This window comes from Cryptomeria japonica, chromosome 3, assembly GCF_030272615.1.
Source record: "Cryptomeria japonica chromosome 3, Sugi_1.0, whole genome shotgun sequence".
NCBI classification, from domain to species: domain Eukaryota; kingdom Viridiplantae; phylum Streptophyta; class Pinopsida; order Cupressales; family Cupressaceae; genus Cryptomeria; species Cryptomeria japonica.
In genome coordinates, this window is record NC_081407.1 from 480,413,328 (window position 1) to 480,434,964 (window position 21,637).

Sequence of the window (21,637 nt, forward strand, 5' to 3'; positions counted from 1 at the left end):
ATCAACACAAAACATTGGTAATTACAACGAAAAAATTGTCACACATACATCAACTTCGTAGGATATTTAAGTGGTTCATCACAATTGCAATGATATGGAGATGCCAGTTCGATGAAAATATCATTGCACATACATCAACATCATCGAATGTCGATTTCACAAGAGTCAAAAAACAAAGGATGTGAAATGGTGAATCTTTTATTGTTTCATGTAGTCTAAATATGAAGGATGTAAAATAGCGAACTAGGCGCTATTTCATGAAGGGCATCAACTACCAATTCAGAATTGGCGAAAAGGCTGCCATTTCGAAAGGAGGAATAAAGTAGGTTTGTGAAATGACATCAAAACCTTTAATGGGACAATGCACATATGTGGATCGGCCCGAAAAGAATTAAATGATGTGAACTGTCTCTAATACATTTGAATGAATTGTCTTGCGTTATTACCTTGTGGTAATCAAGAATGCTGATAAGAAAAGATATTGCCTTGTTGTACACACTGAATGGATAATATTTAGATGGCTTTAATGTCGGCATGTACGGACGAATTGTGCAGATGAACTAGAACATTCAGAGGAATGATGGTAGAGATTGTGATAAATGCCGACGGTGGATGCCTGTCATAATTGAGTGTGAGGTGTTTAAAGATTGAGTGGATTGGGTGGAGTGTTGTTGGAGTGCCATTTTCTTGGTATCATACTATATACAGAGTTGTCTTGGGTGCCTTACGTAGCATGGAAGCCAATTTCTCCTTCCATACTGACAAGAAATTGATCCCATTTCTTGGATGATTCATGGACAGGAGGCTAAAAGGTTTCTTTTTGTTTAAGGATGAGCACCTGTACGAGGTTGTGAAGATGTTGTTGGGAGAGGAAATTGTCCATGTAAGTCATCACTATAGGATGAACATGGAGGCATATTCATTGATTGCAGCCTGGGGTTTCCAGCTTGAGGCTGAGGTGGACAAGGTGAAAAATGTCATGAGAGTTTTAATTGACTCAAAGGTATCTGTTAAACCTGGATAGTATGTGTTCTCGTGTGGTTCCAATGGTGGGCATTGTTCTGAGGTAGGGGTGGCTAGTCAAGTGACACCGCTACCACTCACTTGATGGGTTGATGATGATTTGAAGGCAAGATGCAAAGCTCTTGCTTTTTGTGGGTGGCATGCATTCAAAACTTTCAAAAGGTTGAAGCAATGTGATGAGGTTTTAGGGGTTCTTCATGAAGTGGCATGAGAAGAGGTGGGTCGAGAGTTGCATCTGAGACCATAGACTTCCCAAGAAATGAAGCGACTCTCAAAATTCTATGAGGAGTCAGAGTATAGGTTGCTTCTGGGTTAATCCTGCCATGGCCGATGGAGTTTGTGTTATGTGTTTGTATCTTTTTGTTCTATGTCTATTTTCTCCACAATTATATATGTACGTGGGGATTTTTGTTAGTAGTTTTGGTAGGCCAATTTTGCATGTAGTAGGGTTTTGTTTTTGTTGGGATGGTGGTTTTGAGGGTGGTTTTGGGTTTTTTTTGGGGGGGTGGCAGAACTCTGGTGGTTTTTCAATACCACCTATACTTGCATATTTGTAATATGTTATTTCCAAGCAATACAATAATGAATGCATTCTAACCAATAAGAAGGGTCTAACAATGCGTATATTCATGTGTATGTTATGTGTCTTCATATATCCATGTCTATGCTTTGTATTTTCAAGTGTATGCTCTGTGTTTGGCTCTATATTTTTAGTTAATCTAGAATATGAGAATAACAAGAGTGGACCAAAGGGGATATGAAGGTCATAGATGTGTCATGTTTCTCACCTTTGTTTGAGAAAATTAAAATCAACATTTCTTGAGGACAAGCAAATTTGGGAAGGGCGGACTATAATGTCCTTACTTTGAAATATAAATTAATAATTTAATAATAAATAATAATAATAAAATTAAGGATTAGAAACTATAAACTTATTTCTTGGATTAGAAGAATAAAGGTATTTCCTTTGCATAAATTTACACAATTTGGTATGAGACTTATTTTACATGTGCTAAACCAATTTTGTACCTAGAGCTAAATTTATTATTGAGATGTTGTGAATACCCAATCCACCTTTACACTTATCTAAACTCATGTTTTCTAATGAGATTAGATGGATTTTTATTTTTTTATCTAGATTTACTTTCCAAATGAAATTTCTGATAACTCTCTAATTTTGAGACTACTGATTTAGGAGCTTTCAAAACAACCATGTAAAAATTGGGAATGGTGTCAAGAGCTGATTTTATCATTTGTATTCTAGATGCCATTGATAACCATTTGCCTTTCTGATTAGAGATCCCACTTTGTAAGCTTTGAATGACTTTTAGATAGTCTAAAGGTTTATTTTGAAGCATGAAGAAAGGAATGCCAAAGTGTTTACAAGGTAATTATATCATTGGAAGCGTAGGACCCTAGTAATATTATATTTTACAAGACAATTAGAGTTAAGGATGTATACCTTGGATTTGGATGAGTTTATCTTTTGACCAAAATCTAATGAGTACTTTTCCAGCAAGGACTTAAGAGTTTAATAGGGAGAGCTACTATAAGCACCCTACAAGATAGCGTTGAATAGGGAGAACTACTATAAGGCACCCTACATAAATAAATTTTCACCACTATCTCATTGTATGAATCTTTCTTAAATAACTAATTTGACTATACTTGTTTATATGAGAAACCCTTAATATAATTATTAGTATCTTTTGATTCTATTTTGCAGTTGCAAATCAATAGAGGTTAAAGGCTTTTGCTTCTAAAATCTGATCAACATCTAAAATCGGAACCTTACTTACTCATTTACCCTAGGGGACATTACAAATTTGTAAAATCGGAACCTTATTCGGTCATAACCTTAAGGCACCCTACAAGATAGCGTTGAATAGGGAGAACTACTATAAGGCACCCTACATAAATATATTCTCAACACCATCTCATTGTATGAATCTTTCTTTAATAACTAATTTGACTATAATTGTTTATGCTCTATAGTACATCATTGGGTACTTTCTCTTGTAACAAAATGTTAAAGTTGGAAGGAATGCAAAGTGTGGTTGTACAATCTGATGACAAAAATTGACATAAAAAAAATGTAAGAACCATAAAATTTTTGGTCAAACTCTATGAAAGAGAGATTTATATGCTCAATCCCATACAAGTTAGGCAATCTTGTGAAGAAGATGTATGCCTATGGAATCTATGAAAGCTAATACAAATTTTCTGCCCCAAAAAGCCTTACCCACTCAATGTAAAAAAACACAGTACTTCAATTGTGCATAATTTGGCTCCTCGAGACATTTAGAAAAGTGGTTGTGGAAGATCTGTAGTTGGTTTGACTGCTTATGTATCAAAGGATGCTTAAACTGATGAAAACATTCTAGAAAGTGGAGCATTGGTATTGAGTGATAGTGGTATTTGTTTCATAGACGAGTTTGACAAGATGTCAGATAATGCTCGTAGCATGTTACATGAGGTTATGAAACAACAAACAATGTCAATTGCAAAGGTTGGGATCATAGCATCTCTTACTGCAAGGACATTATTTTTAGCTTGTGCCAATCCCAACGGTTCACACTGTAATACCCTAAAAATGGTCACCTAAACCATGGGCCCCTAGTCTCGACAACATCACCAAGGTCCTAACCAAAGGCAATTAAATCAACCTTGAGCACCTAATTAATTAATTTTTCATTCATTAATGTTACATGACAATTTAATCACTCTATATTAATTAAATATTTATTTAATTAATTAAATCATTCCAAGTAAATCAATTTGATCAATTATCCTATTTATCTAATTAAATATCCTAGCATATTTATTTAATAAATAAATTTACCATTTAATCATGAAAAAAAGGAGACATTTAATCATAAAAAAAAAATGGAATTAATTTACAAAAAGAGATTTATCACAAAAAGATGAAATAATTTACAAAAAGAGATGAATCAAAAAAAGAGGAATTAATCTGCAAAAGAACGAGTTAAATTGAAAACAAAAGAAAAGAATTAAATTGAGAGAAGAAATCAAACTTAAGATGTTTCTTTTTCTAAAATTGAGATAACTTGAGAAATCAGAAAAGCAATTAAATTGAATTAATCATTTTCTCTAAAAATAAAACTCAAAGCTTTTCTTGAGGAAAGAGGTTCAGTTAAATTGAAAAGCCTTTTTCTAAATAAAAATCTTGAGCAAATTGAAGGAAAGTTCATGGAATCGCCTATTTTTATCTCAAGTGCACGGAATCAACTAAATTTATCTCTAATGCAAACTCAAACTTATAATTTGAATACATTCAATCAGGCTATAATTGGAATCTATCTCAAAGTTAACTTAATCTGATCTCAAAATTATTTCAATTGTGCTTTTTCTTGAGGAATCTCAACTGCTCATTGCTAATTGATCTTGACCGTTGGTCTCTCTTTTGAGTCTCTATAAATTCAGCCTTCATCTCTCATTCAAAACACCCTCGAGATTTATTGTTATTGTGCAGTTTTTGCTCTGGAGTCATTGGAGATATTGTGCTTTGAGATTATTGCATCTTAGTTTATCTTTTTGCATATTTAGTTTAATTATGATTGCTTGAATTCATCTAGCTTAATCTTGCATCTATCTAGTTTAATATTCATTCATCTAGCTTAATCTTGCATATCTAGTTTAATATTCATATCTAGCTTAATCTTGCATCCATTTAGTTTAATTCTTGTGCTCGTATAGATTAAATCCTTCATATTGGTGTAGTCTAGTCATCGGTATTGCTTAGATAAATATGAGAGAAAGTCTATACTCGCATCTTTTAGAAGGCAATAGGTCGATTTGTTATAGTTTTTATATTCATGATTATATCTGTCTAACCATGCATGCAATGACTTAATTGAAGTGTTGTGTCTTACAACTTGGAGACTTATTCCACTTTTCACACACGCAATTTGTGGTGCCCACCGTGGGGATCGAGACTTCATCTTCCGGCCTTACAGATCAGCTCTTTTTTTTTTTGTACAGTTACTAGAAAAAATTGTATGAGTTTTCACAGAGACTCGAATGAAAATTTGCAAGGTTCGTATGATCCATCGTGAATTATTGTACTGCTTCGTGAGAATTATCATACGATATTCTGGTTTTTGGGATTAAAATAGATTGCAATTTTAGGGTTTTTCTTATTGAATTTTTATGGTACTAATGCTAACCCTGGCTTGTTTTCTGTCTAACTGAGAAATTTTGACAACCTAACTAGTTTTTGCAGAATGTTTGTTGAAGAACATGCTTGTCGCACCAAAACAATATGACTATTGATTCATTATTTTTGCAGGTTGCCTGAGGAGATTCAAGTGAACTTCATGTATTCTTTAAATTCATTTTTTAGGCACTTAAATTGCTATCTGGTTAATGAACAAATTTGTCTTTTGTGTTTTAAGAAAAATCTAAGAGGTAGGAGATTATGCTCTTGTCTGCACGGATAATCAGAAATCTAGACCCTCGAAGCTTTTCTAAGTTTGAGATTTGTGTACCTTTAGCAGGCCTGAAGTAGTAAGAAAAATTAATCACCTTGTGAGAACAACCCAAGTGATTATAGCTCAACCTGAGCATTCCAACTCACTATAATAAATAGGCCTCTGTTGATTAAAGTCTCAGAGGACGGGATTATTTGAGTTTTCTCTTTGAGATCTCTCATATCGAGCATTTTGTAGGGCCTCGCGGTCTCAATCATGTTTACATGAATATAGCTTATTTCGGTACCTTGTCGAGCTATAGGCCTCAATCATGCTTGCGTGACTTCAAGGGGTAATTTCAAACAAAATTCCTGATTAAGAACTATAAGATAGAGGCTACCTGATTCACCTCCGAAAGGGGGATAATCTTTGTGCAAGAGAAATAGTAACTCTCCCAAGATACTTGTCATTTCATGTCCCCATTAGTGTTTGGAGTCAGCTAATATGGCGTTGAGAATCCATTGCGTGAGACTCAATGGTTGTATTCTGATTAGCTAATGGGTGTGTACCTGAGTCAGCAAGCAAAGTTTTTCTTCTCTAAGCCAAATTATGTAGGGTTAGCATGTTGTGCTTGAAGTCATTATACATCTTGCGTGTTTACTGTGTTTCCATCCCTAAAACTAAAACTGAAACACTAAAACTAGAGAAAACAATCAAAAACTCAATGATCAAAACTTTGTCTGGGTGAAAAACTAGTCTCTATCAATCATCAAAACTCTATCCATATCAAAAACTAGTCTATGTCTAGTCCTCTGTCGTACGAGTCTACCAAATTATCATTTGGCTATATACGAGTTGTCGTACGAGTCTTCATTGGTCTTATCAGTTTATCATCTGGTCCTATCAGAATTATCGTCCGGGTCCTCAAAATTGTCGTTATGTTCCTAGAAAATTATCATCTAACTTTTAGCAAATAGTCATATAAAAAATAATTATCCTCATCAGATTGTCATCTAGAGAACACTAAAATATTGTGTGAGTATAGGCAATAACTCATATGAGAAACTGTCTGTGTGGTCTAGGAACTGTCGAATTGTCATCTGGGTCTAAAAACTCTGGTGTACAAATTCATGATTTTGTCAGTCCAAAAACTTGTCTGTTTCAATACTTTTCCAAAACTATCATATTTGCCTAGTCAATCTACAACGAGCGTAAATATGGTCATTATAATCTTGAGCATAAACAATCTCGATAGTGTACCCTTGTTGATGTGTTGCGTGATTTTGTCGATCATCTTTTAGCTAGTTCAATCAACTACTTATCAAACTAAATCAAACCAAGTTACTTAGATCACGTCTTATACAAGATAGATTGTTCCTAAAACCAGACTGAGTCTTAGTCACTTCTCTCAAATCACTACATCAAACGAACAACTAGCTTCAATTTGATCTTGACTTCTGCATCACATCTAGCTCTCGGTCACATTAGTTATAAATGCCTACTCAAACCAGAAGTTCTCACAAGAAAGCTACCAAAGGTAAAGGATCATCCTTTTCATTAAAAGATAATCCATTCTTCGTAGAGGACCCCATCTCTAATAAACCTTCATCATCAAATATACCAATTTTTTATCAACTTTTATCTCCCACCATGTCTGGAGAAAAGAGAAAAAAAAAAGCTACTAAACATGATACTCATGACAATATTAGCACCCATGCTAATGATAGTGATTCCTCATCTATTGAGTCTGAAGCTTCTAAACCTATAGAAGTTGTTATACATAGCTATCAAAATGATAAATATTTCTGAAAAATGATGAAAATCATCATTGCTAGAGAAATAGAAGAACAATTTCTAGAGCTAGCTAAACAAGGCGCTAAAATTCATGCTGATTATAACATTGAAACCCTTATCACTAAATAGGAATAGATACCATTAGTGCTAGTAAACAAAAAATTACAAGCATTACAGACTGAAATCAAATAAATGAAAAAAAGGATAAATCATCTATGCAATATTCTTTAGACACAATCTGCCCGTTTCCATTTGACAAGAACCTTTACATGCCTCCATTTCCTTCAAGAGTATAGATTCCTAAGTTTGACAAATATGATGGTAATGAAGATCCTCAAGACCATGTTAGATAATTTTGTGTTTTATGTATGGAGTTCATGCACGAACAGACATATCTCATGCACCTTTTCCCGGGGAGTTTAGGAGGAGAAGCTATGGAATGGTTTTCAAGCCTACCTATGGAAATTAAATCTTTTGAGGAATTAGTCAAATCATTTCTCCAACAATACTCCTATAATAGTCATCATCCAGTCACTATGATCAAGCTTTGTAATACCAAATAGAAAATAGGAGAACCTTTTCTCACTTTCCTTCAATGTTTGAGAAAGATGTTCTCTAGATATTCATGGCCTATTCTAGATTCTAAGAAGATGGACATTTTTGTTAGTAACCTAATCCATGAATTGAAATATAATATCCAAATGCAAGTGTACCCTTCATTCAACAAAATGGTAGATAGTTCTCTCAGAATGGAAGATGTGCTTATAAAGAAAGGAGATATATCACTTTGGAAAGAAACACAACAAGGCTCTAGTTCCAAAGAAAAGAAAAAATGTTGGAAATACAACAAAGATAACAACAGAAATATTGTTAATGATGGAGTGGTAGACACTATTAAACCAAAATCAAAGCCCACAATATTTAATCTGGCTAGCCACACACAAGCCCTCAAAGCAGCTGAAACTGCAGTGGAAAATCCTCCAAAGAAATCAAAAGAGTGGTTTAAAGAGAAACCTTGGCTTTCAAAGCCTAAACGTGATTTCACTCCTTTGGAGGAATCATATGAATCAACTCTTAAGACTCTATTGGTGAATGATCTGATCACATTGCCAAACAATTCTAGATCATATGATTTAGAAGTTAAACCCAAATGGTAGAGGAAAAACAAATACTGTGAATATCATCGAAACAAGGGTCATATAACAAACAACTGCATGAAACTCAAACATGAGATTCAAGACGTCGTCAATGCTGGAAAAATTGTTGTTGGAAATCACACAACTAACACTAATCATAAATCTTTTAAAAATCCCTTGCCTTCTTATGAACAAGGTGATTCCTCAAAATCCAAGGGAGGTGCCAAAGTCAATTACACCTACGCCAACAATGACCATGTGATCAACATGATTGAATCTTCACAATCTGAGTATTGTAATGTGACCATAGTCAAAGATAAACAACATAAAACGCAGACTGCAAATGTTGTAACCGCACTCAAAAGAAGGTTACTCTAAAAAGAGCTAGTTCCTCAACTATTGATCAAACAACATCAAACCTACCGACTTCTTCAAACAAACAACCAAATACGATCACGGCTAAATCTAAGCAATTAGCTTCATCATCCTCTCCTAGTTAAAACATTATTGAACAATTAAAATAAACCACCACTAAAATCTCCATTTTTGAACTGCTTAAGATCTCTTCTACTCATAGAGAGATCCTGGACCAAGCTTTTCTCACTATTAATGTACCCAAAGATTTAGACGTAGATCGGTTTCAATCTATGGTGGGTCATCTGACTTTGCCTCATTACCTCACCTTCTCTGAAGGAGATGACAATTCACTTAATCACCTACATAATCATCCATTACACATCAAAGCTATGATCCATAAACACCGAGTCAAACATGTTTTGATAGATGGAGGCGTTGGGTTGAATATTTGTACTTACAATTTACTAATAAGTTGGGATTTTCAAAAAATGTCATTGATCCAACAAAGAAAATGACAATCAAAGCTTATGATGAAGAAGAGAGAACCTCTAAAGGTATGGTACTATTGTCCCTAAGGGTAGGACCTATGGATAGAGATGTTATTTTTTCAGGTACTTGACCTTCCTCTTTGATACAACATCTTGTTGGGCTTGCCCTGGATTCACGAAATGCAAGCAGTGTCATCTACATATCATCAGTGCTGGAAATTTCCTTATAATGGAGTTGAAGTTAGTATTCCTATTGATACAAGTTACACTTGTAGTACATTGAAACAGTATACCAATACCTTTGTTCCTCATAATAGAGTAGCCTCTGTAGTTGAAAGCTTAGAAACTTTGATGAAAGACTTAGAAAAGAAATTGAAGATGAAAGATCAACTCCAAATGTTATTTATGATGGTATTTTTGTACAGTCCTCTACTTCCCTTGTAGATGAAATAGAAGAGGAGGTTGTTCTCAAATGGCTTTTCAAAGAAGTGCAACACTGTGTGATTTCCCCTGAAAAATATGGTCTAGGCTATAAGATGATTCAACGCATGGGATATTCAGGTACTGGTCCTATGGGAAAGTATCAAGAAGGTATTGTTGAATCTATTCAGCTACAAGCTAAGTCTAAAAATGATAAATCTAGACTTGGATACCATTTAGAGGATTCATTAGATCAAAAACCTACTTCTCATCATCAGTCTAACTGGAGGAAAAAGACACTACCTTCAACATCATAGGAAGTAAATACTCAGCAAACTCAGGAAGAGTATAAAAGAACAAGAAGAATTGGTAATCAAGAGAGAAAAAGTTGCTTGTAATCAAGTTCCAACTATATCAGCAGTGACACTGCAAGGAGTACAAATCCCAAAAGATATGATAGAAGAAATGGAAAGAATTAAAGAATTGTTTCCACCAGTGAACATTCCGGTCACATACACAGGAAGAATGCAAGTATATAATTCATAAACTGACTCGAATGAGTATGAATGGGGTCCAAAACCTTTATCAGATGCATCTACTGAAGAAACTCCTGAAGAACCTAGTGATATCATAGAGAAGCACAAGAGATAGTGTGCTTTAAACTACAAAAGGAAATAGAGGAAATCAGACTAAAAAGAGAAGAAGACTATGAACAACAGCTAACTAAATATAAAGACAAGAAGACTAAATATATGATAAGCGGGAGCGGGAGTGCGAGAGCTAGGGTTTTGGTTGTGGTTGAGGGAGGGGAGGAATCAGATGATGATGAGGATGATTGCTTGGGAGCCTTGGCTATGGGTATCGCTGCCTGGCTTGACTTGGATGATTCGCGATGCCCCCTTCGCTCCCTCTTTCTGGTGGATCGGCTTCTGGGGTCTCTCGTTGAGGTCGTTGTTTGGGTTGTTGCTACTACGGGCTTAGTGGCTCAGAGCCAGTGGGGATTTCTTTTGGCGGCTCTCTCTTCCTCTCCTATCTCCTGGGTTGGCCTTGTTAGGCCGTTTTGCTCTGCTTTGGCTTGTGTCCCTGCCTTTCTCCCTTTCCCCTATTGGGTCAGAGGATTTTGTGCTTGTAGTGCTTCTTTTTCTATTTTCCTCCTCTCAGGCTAGGATTTGTGGAGCTCTTTTGATGCCCTTTAGGTGGAAATGCCTAGGTTTTGGGTAGTTTCTCGGCACCCTTCTTCTCTCTATGTTACTGTTAAGAAGGTTTTATCTTCTATAGAGATGGAGATATCTTTCGTGGAAGGAGTTGGATGCTCTTGTTCTGAGGCAGCTTTGCTGGGCACAAGTTATTCTGGTTTTGGGCTGCAGTTGGTGTGGTCTGTCCTTTTGAAGAAACTTTGTTCTCTCCCTATTAAGGTGGGGGTTATTTCTTTGTTGTTGGAGTTTGGTTACACTTTTGGTGGTTTTGTTTCTTCTATACAGGCCCTCTGTGCTTCCACTGTTGTTTTCCTTTTGAGGGTTTTTTCTCTTACTACCCAGTCTCGTGGATCTCTTCCTGAGGCATTGTGCCCTTCTATGGAGGTGGAGTGGTTGCCTGGTGTTTGGGTGGTTAAGGGGATTTTTGGTGCTTCTTCTCCTGGTTTGGAGGACCTTTCTCTTGAGGCTGGCGATAATTTGGTTGCTGGATCTTTTCTCTCAAGCTCTTTTTTGTCTTCTCCTATTGAGGTGGAGAGTGTGGCGGTGCTTGTTTGGATGGATGCTTTCCAGATCGGGCCTCTGTTTCACTTCTAGGTGGTTGAGGGTACCACTTAAAAACCCTTTGAAGTGGTTCTGGGAGCCATTTCCAAAGATAGATTTAAGGTTAGGGAAGCCTTTCAAAATCCATTTATCTTTAGACATTTTGTTTTATTTGCCTTGTCTTTTCTTATCTGGCTAGTTACTGATAGTTTTCAAGGGCCCAGTCCAGATTGTGGTTGTTTTTGGTTATGGGCTAGTCATGATTTTTGGTGTCTAAAGTCTCTGTCTTAGGTCAAGGGAGTCGGAAACATCCCTGTTGTTTCGTTGAGGGTGCATGCTAACCCTCATCATAGTTTGAATCTTTAGCCTAGTTGGTGCAGCCAACTTGATTTATATTGATTATATCTTAAGTGTTTGGCTGGTTCTTCCTGGTAGTGTTTGCTGGCTTTTGTCGGCTTAGCTTTGTGTGGGTTGTTGGTTTTCCTGGTTAATCTTCTTTGGCAGTTTTTTTCTTTGGGTTCCAGATCCTGGTAAAATATGAGGGTTTTGGGTCCCTCCAAAACTTGTTGTAAGGGGTTTTGGGTCCCCTCAAAACCTGTTTTTCCATAATCAAAAGCAGCTAAAAGAAGAAAGAGCACAAGAAAATTCTTCACCTACTATATCTCCTTCTAATGAGATAGAGAAAATCAGGTATGGGACTACAAATGAAGAATTGGAGGCTATAGAAGTAGGGTTGTTCATTAGTCCAGAGAAAGATGAATGGAAAAGATGACAGAGACTAACAGAGTCATCAAGGTTATGTCAACAAGTATGCCAAATACAAGTGATCATTGAACGAAATCATGAAGGAACTTGCAACATCAAAGATGTAGATATTGATACTATACATGCTTTCACTAAACCACTTGAAGAAGAGTTAGAGGCTTCATCTTATGACTCTGGTCACTCTGAAATAAGATCTATTTATGACATTACCTATTCGACACCAAACTATTACTACTTCATCATGAATGTCAAAAATTTGTCTGCTAAACCTGTTTCTATCGAACCACGATATGTAGTCTAGTTTGAAGTAGAGGATTATGCTAGTGGTAGGTCTGTTGAGTTAGGTTCCCTAGATACTAACATAAAATTTGATAATCGTGTTCTAACTCTTCCTGGTTTCGAGACGCTTATGCAAGGTAGTCTTCTAGAACTTGACTTGTCAGTCTGAGGTTGTGATGACAATACTGTGAATTCCCTTAAACCTATTAAATCTTTATCCCTGGTACATTCTGAGCTTATTGACTATACACTCCAAGATCAACCTTTGAATATACCTACCTTTGCCAATGACTATACATTAGTATGTTATCTTAATGCAATTGAACGAATGGACTCTTCCACTAGTGAAGAAAGTGAGAACATGACAATAGCAAATGTCAAGTATCTTAGTTGTAAAAATCAAAAAAAGAAAAATAAGAGTTCTGATGGTGAAAACCACATTGTGGTGGTGTTAGAATCAAAAATAGTAAAAATAAAGGACGTACCTAATGGTAAAAACCTCTGTGAGGCGCTTGAAGGTGAGATACTTGACATTTTGCCTGATCACTTTCAAGAGCAATCATCAGTGCTCATTAAACCTACACAACCAGTAAACATTGGTACAAAAGAAGCTTAGCACACCATACATGTAGCTCAATCCTTGTCAGTCAGAGAACTAAAAGAATTTGCTGACTTCTTCATAGAAAAGAAGATCAATTTTGCATGGACATATGTTGATATGTCGGGTCTAGATCCTGAGCTCATAATGCATCATCTTTCTATCACTCCTGGAGTTAAACCTGTTAAGAAAAAACTCTGAAAAATGCATCCTCATGTTGCATTACTTGTTAAGGCTGAGTTAGAAAAATTAATAAAAACTAGATTCATCATAGCAATTGATTATGCAGAGTGGATATCTAATATTGTGCTTGTTTCCAAACTTGACAAATCAATATGTGTTTGCACAGATTTCGGAGATTTAAGCAAAGCTTGTCCAAAGGATAATTTTCCACTGCCCAACATAGACATGATAGTAGACATGATTGTTGTCTATAAAATATACTCTTTGATGGATGGTTTTTCTAGATACAATCATATCAAAATTGCACCTGAGGATCAAGAGAAAATAACATTTACCTGTGCATGGGGAACTTTCTGCTGGAATGTAATGCCCTTCAGCTTAAAGAACATAGGTGCTACTTATCAAAGAGCTATAACAACATTTTTTCATGATATGATGCATAAAAACATGGAGCATTATGTTGATGATACTCTAGTTAAATCTATAAAAAGATCAACACATCTATCAGAACCAGGTCCAATATTAGATAGGATGGAAAAATTCAAACTTAGATTAAATCATAAGAAATGTGCATTTGGGGTTACATCTGGTAAGCTCCTAGGATATATTGTTTCACCGAAAGGAATTGAGGTGGATCCAGAAAAAGTTAAGGGTATTATGAAAATGCCACCTCCAAAGAATGTCAGTCAAGTGAGAAGTTTACAAGGGTGGCTCAAATAAATAAGATGCTTCATCTCTCAGCTAGCAGATAAGGCTCAACCATTCATAAAGGCATTATGGAAAGGAGTTATATACAACTGGGATAAAGATTGTGAACAACATCTAAAGAAAATCGTGAAATATCTTTCTAATCCACCTATATTGATGCCACCAATTCAAGGCAATCCATTGATTCTCTACATATCAGCTACTGATACATTACTGGGGGAACTTTCGGCGCAACAGGATGAGAATAAAAAGGAAAGAGCTATATATTATATCAGCAGGATCTTGGTGTCCTATGAGATGAACTATACTATCATAGAGAAAGTTTGTTTGGCATTGGTCTTTGCATCACATAAATTAAGACACTACATGCTAGCACATTCTATCAAGCTGGTGACTAAGCTTGATCCGCTCAAATATCTTCTCGGCAAAGCAACACTTACAAGGAGATTGGCTAAATGGGTCATGGTTCTTATAGAATTTGATATTAAATATGTAGAACACAAAGCTATCAAAGGACAGGTCATTGCAGATCAACTTGTTGATGCTCCGCTTGAAGACAATCAACCTTTGCACATAGAATTTCTGGATGAATCCATCATGCACCATACTCAACGATCTTGGAAAATGTTCTTTGATGAGTCTTTCACTCAACAAGGTTCTGGTGTTGGAATATTTTTTATCACTCCTTAAAGACATTCAATCCCAAAGGCTTACACAATTCTCTTTCCTTGCACAAACAATATTACATAATATGAAGCTTTGATAAATGGAATCAAGCTAGCTATTGAATGGAAGGTTGTTGAGTTACACATATATGGAAACTCTCAGCTGATTATCAACCAAATCAATGATATATATCACTCTGTATGAGAAAATGATGCCCTATAAAGGAATGGTCGATGACCTCAAGAAATACTTTACCTTTGTATCATTTCTGCAGATTCCTAGATCAGCAAATAAAGCAACAGATGCTATGGCTACCTTGGCGTCTATACCACAGCTACAAGAATCTGAGTCCCCCTATGAATTCTTGGTGGAAGAGTTACATTATCCTGCTTATGATTCCCCTAACTCCCAGATGGTTTGTTCTATTATTGGACATGACTCATCTCGCTATAGCCACATTTACTCTTACATGTGAGACCAAATTATCCCTACTAATTTTACCCGTAATGAGAAAAGAAACCTTATTCAAAATTCTTCATGATATGTCATCATCACTAATGATCTATTTAGGTGAGGTTTGGATAGTATTTTACTTAGGTGTCTAGAAACTAAAGAGTGTCGTTGTGCATTATCTGAAGTGCATGAAGGTATTTGTGGATCTCATTCAATCGGTCTAACTCTAGCTTGAAAACTGATAAGGGCTAGATACTACTAGCCAGATATGGAAAAAGATGCTAAAAATTTGCTAAAACTTGTGAGAAGTGTTTGCTAAATGGAAATCTCATACATGCTCTAGCAAAGGATCTAATACCTTTCATCACACATTGGCCTTTTCAACAATGGGCGTTTGACCTCATTGGCCAAATCTATCCCACATCATCTAATGGACACAAGTTTATCAAAACTGTCACTGATTACTTCACTAAGTGGGTTGAAGTGGTTCCGCTAATCAAAGAAATAGGTAAACAAGTAGCTCTGTTCATCCTTAACTATATCATTTGCAGGTATGGGATACTTTCTTCAATTGTGACTGATAATGGAGGGTAGTTTAAAAACAAATATCTAGATGAGCTCTGTGAAAAGTTTAAAATTAAACAGCACTGGTCATCCATATACTACCCTCAAGGTAATGGACAAGTTGAAGCATCTAACAAAAATATGTTGACTATCTTTCATAGAACAGTAAACAAATCTCGAATGGATTGGCATCTGTATCTCAATCCTGGACTATGGGCTTATAGAAAAAGTATCACAATGCCTACTAGGGATAAACCTTTTTCTTTAGTGTATGGATCCAAAGTTGTCTTGCCTATTGAGGTGGAAATACCTTCTTTGAGAGTTTCTTTATAGGTTCTTGTTACTGATGAAGACTACATAATATCTAGGTTGCAAGAACTTGAGTTGCTGGATGAATGTCGGCAAGTGACGTTTGATCATTTGAGAGCCTACCAAAAGAGAATTTCTAGAGATTATAATAAGAAAGTTCGACAAAGAGAATTTCAGGTTGGTGACCTTGTTTGGACAGAAAATCCTAAAAAATCAATAGTTTCGAGACAACAAAGGGAAGTTTGAACCCATGTGGTTGGGTCCCTACATTGTTACTGCAGTCTTTGGCTCTAGTGCCTATCAACTCTCAATACCAAAAGGAGAACAACTCCATGAACCAATCAACACCATTCACTTGAATAAATTATTCACTTAGTATTCTCTGCTTCAACAACCTATATAGCTAAAAAGTCCTCAAAAAAATCAAAAAAAGAAAAAAAAAAAATCAAATGCCTTGGTGAAAACCTGGTAAACAGGAACCTTGGTAAAAAAAAAAAGATCTTTGCCAAGAAGGTGAAAACCTAGTAAACAGGCACCTCTTTTATTCACTTTTGTGACATCTGGTTCTTTTGGAACCCTCATGGATTGAAACTGATCAATGTCCCATTCTTAGGGTAATCGACTGATCAATTTATGTGTCCTAAGTAGTATCAACCAAGTCATATTTCTGTCAATAGTACCAGGTCATCCAATCCGAGTCAGTCACCTGTCTCCAAACTACTAAAGAGTTTTATCACTGAGTAAACAAGCAAAACAAGAATATTGAAAACAATCACTAAATTGTTTGAGATATGATTGAAATTTTCTTTGTGTGGTGTCTTTTAAATTGGTTTTTTATTATTATTCCCTCTGAGTAACTTGAGGAAGTCTATCTTGACTAAGAGGAGCAAGTATTGGAGGCATAATACTTTTCTTTGTTTTCTTCTTGTAAGAGTGATTATGATGATCTGGAAACATCTAATCAGCTGGGTGTCCATGATAAGTGCCTCCACATCAAGGTGAAATCACCACACATACCTCGACTCCACTTATTTGTATGCTAAAGGGAGGTTGGAGTTATTTCTTTGTTTGTTTTGAGGGAATTTCTTTAATGTACAATCTGGATGCATGCATAATCTATCCAAAGATATGAAAAATAAAAGGGTCATTGCGGATAAGATAATTAATATTGCATATATAAAGGAAGGAACTATATTTTTCCTGTTGTGTTTGTAAAATGCCTAGTGATGAAAATTAAGCATACCAAATCTAGTGACTAAGTTTAAGTTGCATTCATTCTAAATTTTATGCATTTCAAGTGATTTCAGCATGATAACAATGATCTTTATCTTTTGAATGAGAGTTTTGAAGCAATCATCATTTCTCAGCTAAGCGGTCTCTTTTTCATTATCATTTCTTTGATCAAGTACTTGTGTATTGAAATGTTAGCTGCATACATGAGCATCTTATATGGATCCATACATTTCATTCTATACTTATTTGCATTCATATTATTGCATGAAAAATAAACATTTGCATTACTAGTTACTCATTTTCATCATTTATTGCATATGAAAAGAAATTAAAAAAATAAAAACATCCATATTCATCTCTATATTATATACATCCATACTGAAAAGATATGCATACATATATAATAAAGCATATAGAAAGACATCTCATAATCAATCAAAACAAGTATGATGAAATCAAATCAAGAGCTATTATATCTCGTCATTATGTCAGTGTCCAAGAGTACAAATGATATCAACTGTCAAATACAATGTCTCATCGGAGTAAGGATCGTATAGGCTACAAAAATGGGGTATATAACAAAATCTAGGAGATATAAAAAAAATAGCTCTTTGCCTCTCCCTCATCATCAAGTGGAGGAGGTGGTGCCTACTAACCGATGTCATGTCTAGATGCTCTAGCTCCCTCAGATAGATCCATTTACTAAGAATATAGAACAACCTATTGCGCTACTAGGACCGCTACACTATAAGCTGCAACGTAATAGACTGCATGGTTCATCTACTGCAAAACCTCTCACTGAAGAGCATCTCGATCTACTTCACCTCTGCAAGCTACGTTTGTGCCACTGTCAACTGTGACTACAAATCTATCAACTTCACCCTCAAATATTGTACTACATCTAGTATTGCCTGCTCTCTCCCAATAAACCCCTCTTTGCCTCCCTTCTCATCTCTCTACTGCCTAATCTGCATAGGATCCCCTCTCTCCTCCTCGCCTCCAACCTCTATTTCCCTAGACCCGCCAACCTCAACCCCAACAACTCCTAAGGATCCACCCTCCCCTCTTTGTCACTATTGACCTCTTGATGTTGCCCTGCTACTACTAGCACTAGGACCACCTCTTGTCTGCCTAGGTACATCTGCTCTATGTCCCTGCACCTACCCTCATCCCTGTACCTAACCTGGTACCTATGCCTATGTTGGTGCATCATCCTCAACCTCCTCTGTAAGAGGTGCATGCTCTCCAAGATCTGTAAACTGAGGAAAAGAATGTCTCTGAAAGAAATATCTATACCTGGGCAATGCCCCCACGTCTGCTACATACTCTAGATAATCCCATCTCTGTGGTTGTAAACCCTCTAACTCCTACATACTCAGTGCATATGATAGTCTCGGTGCCCATCCACATCTCTCCTCCTCTCCACATTGAGCATAGGCTATGAACTCCTGAGATATAATTTGCAGTCTCCCATACTGTCTCATCACCCTAGATACTACAAACCTCTCAATAATAGACACCAATCTGCCAATGAGAGATCGCTTCATAAACATATCCTTCCTCTGTGCTCTCCAATCATCCCATATCTCTAGACCCCTATACGGTCTCCATACAATAGCAATCAAATCATCCAACTGTCTCCTCTAATAGTCAGTCTTGGCCAGGTGGGGTTGAGTAACATAACTCGAATAACAACATACAATAGGTCGGTGCACCTCCCGTGAATTATCTACAATAGGTCTACATATTAGGATATGCTCCCATGCCCATGTCTGTAAAACTAACACACTTGATGCCATACTCTTCCCCTCCCAATACACAATCTCATGCATCTCATGATACATATGAGAAAGTAAGCATGATCCCCACCCTAATCTCACTGGATGAGTCAATAACCTCTCTAGCATCATGCCTCGACCATATAGAAATCCATGTTGTCTTCTATCAGGCATCACAAAACAACTGATCATACCAGCCAAAACTCAAGCTAGAGGGTACTGTGCACCATATCTACTCATCAAATCATCCCACGTAATAGCACGATCAAGAATAGTCTTGTCATGGAATATTCATCTCAAAACCAAAACACCCGGTCGTGGAGTAGAATCATAATCAACCTTATCTCCAGCAAACGAAATCCTCAAAATCCTGTATATATCCTCCGACATGATGGTCATCTCTCCAACCGGTAAATGAAAGGTGTTATGCTCTGAATGAAAATGATCGACTAAAGCAATCAACATACTGTAATTCACAAAGATATCAGGCATCTGTAATAGGTATTTGAATCCACACAAACCAATATGACCTCTCTTTGCATCTGATAACTCATGAACTAGCCTCATCATCAATGGAAATGTACACTGAAACTGAATATCAGGAAACCAAATCTGCAAAATCAAACATACAAATCGTCAGTACGTGACCCAATTTGCGCTAAGAATGTGATAAACATACTATATAATCCAAATATATACCATTCAAAATTTAAAAAAATTGTTTACACCTTCAAAACTACTTGTTATTTTATATACGAGTTTCCACAAACAAGCAGAAACTCGTACAAGCAAACAATAGACCCCGCACGACTAAACACTATCAAACAACAAATAATAATATGTTGCACGACAAAATGGTCTATGATGGTACGATGAATCAATAAGGATCTAGATAGCTACTAAGAGGGGGGGTAAATCAGTAGATAGAAAACTAATTAAACTTTCACCAGTCTCAAAAACAACCTCTCAAGACAAACTCAAAACCGACTGGTTTAAACACTGAACTGTCAAATGCAATATTACTGTCAAGTAAACCGGTTAACTATTATAATAGACTAACAATAAAGCAACTTTGAAACTATCAAAACCTTTTAACCAAATCATTCAAATACTTTACTAACAGTAGTAAAAACATATTTCATATTGTTGTCGGTCATCATATCATATCTAAGTGGATTTAGTAGTTACGCAATTTAACCATAGCAAACATAACCACAAAAACATTCACCACTTGAAACAATAATTTTGACGTGGAAACCCAAATGGGAAAAACCATGGTGGGGATGAATACCCACAAGTATTCTGAACTCTTTTGAAGTTCACCTTGTTTGGAGCAAAGCCTATTAAAGCTTTACAAAAGTCCTATTAAGAACAGATCCTGTTAGGGACCACCCGATTAAGGGATTGACTACAATTCCCTATTAGAAGCAATACCCTATTAGGAGTAACCTCGATAGATAATTTGAATAACACTAAGCTTGTTAGAGCTTACCCAGTTAGGGGATTTGACTATTGTAATTGTTAGAGAACAACAGGGGTTTGTTGATATGTTTGAATATCACTACACTTGCTTGTTCAAATCCTTTTCATGCTCCTATATGCCTTTACACATATTGCAGATACATTATCAAATTCAACAGCCACTCACTCTCACTCTCAACCACAAATTGCCAACACTGCAGCAAAATAACTCATCAACCTTATAAACAAAAATAATAGGTTTGTAACACATCACAAACCTAATTATCTCATAGAAATTACAAACAAATTGGTTCAAGTATGACCATTAGATTACATAGCAATCACTGCACATCATTCAAGACAACCTCGATTGCTCCTTGATCACCACTTCATCAAACTTTGTAACTCATCATGTGGTTTCCACTTCATGCAATAAACTTGCTCATTCCCAAGATAAAATTGTTATCTCTACGTACCATAAATCATTTGAAACTCTTCTCATACAACATGTATATGTGTCATAATCTTTATCATTCATCATTTGTTCATAAACCATTAAAATTGATTCACCAAGCTCCATCGGTTAGGGTTTGGTCTCATCAACGGGTAGGGTTACTAGTTGATCTCTCTATTTCATAACTAATACTAGTTTGCTCCACAAGCTCACCTACCAGTTGTAGTTCCCTTCAGTAGCTCTTCCTACCGATTACAAAACAACATTATTATAACATCATTACCGGTTAATTGACATCAATGACAACATAACATCTCATTAATGCAATCTCATTCAAATGCCAACAATCTCCCCCTTTGGCATTGATGGCAATACAAGTATCAATACCCTTGATTGTGATGATGTTTGTAGGAATCTTGGTTTACATTTTACCATGTATGCTCCTTCAACTGAGTCTCCATGACTTCAACTAGTAACTGGCTATAGATCTTCTCACAATCGTACAATTCTTCAATAAGTCTTATAGTTCTTCTCCCCCTTTGACAACAATGCCAAAGTGAAAGTAAAACATGCAATGTCAAACTTCATTGTTCAACATCATCAACCTGCAACTTGATGCTCCCCCTGTGGAATAACTCCACTCTACACCAATCCTACTATAAGATTATGCAATTAGCTCTAGGACTTACGTATTCTACATCATGCTCAATTGACCTCATGTAGGGGCACAACCCCTAATTGACCTCTAAGATACTCAAAATTAGTCTTAGACAAAGGTTTAGTAAAGATATCGGCAAGTTGC

At 36.1% G+C, this 21,637-nt stretch overlaps 1 pseudogene; it reads left to right on the forward strand.

The window, feature by feature from the left end:
• Nucleotides 1–907: 907 nt before the first annotated feature.
• LOC131045795 (DNA replication licensing factor MCM4-like) overlaps nucleotides 908–21,637 on the forward strand; it is a 39,263-nt pseudogene continuing 18,533 nt past the window's right edge.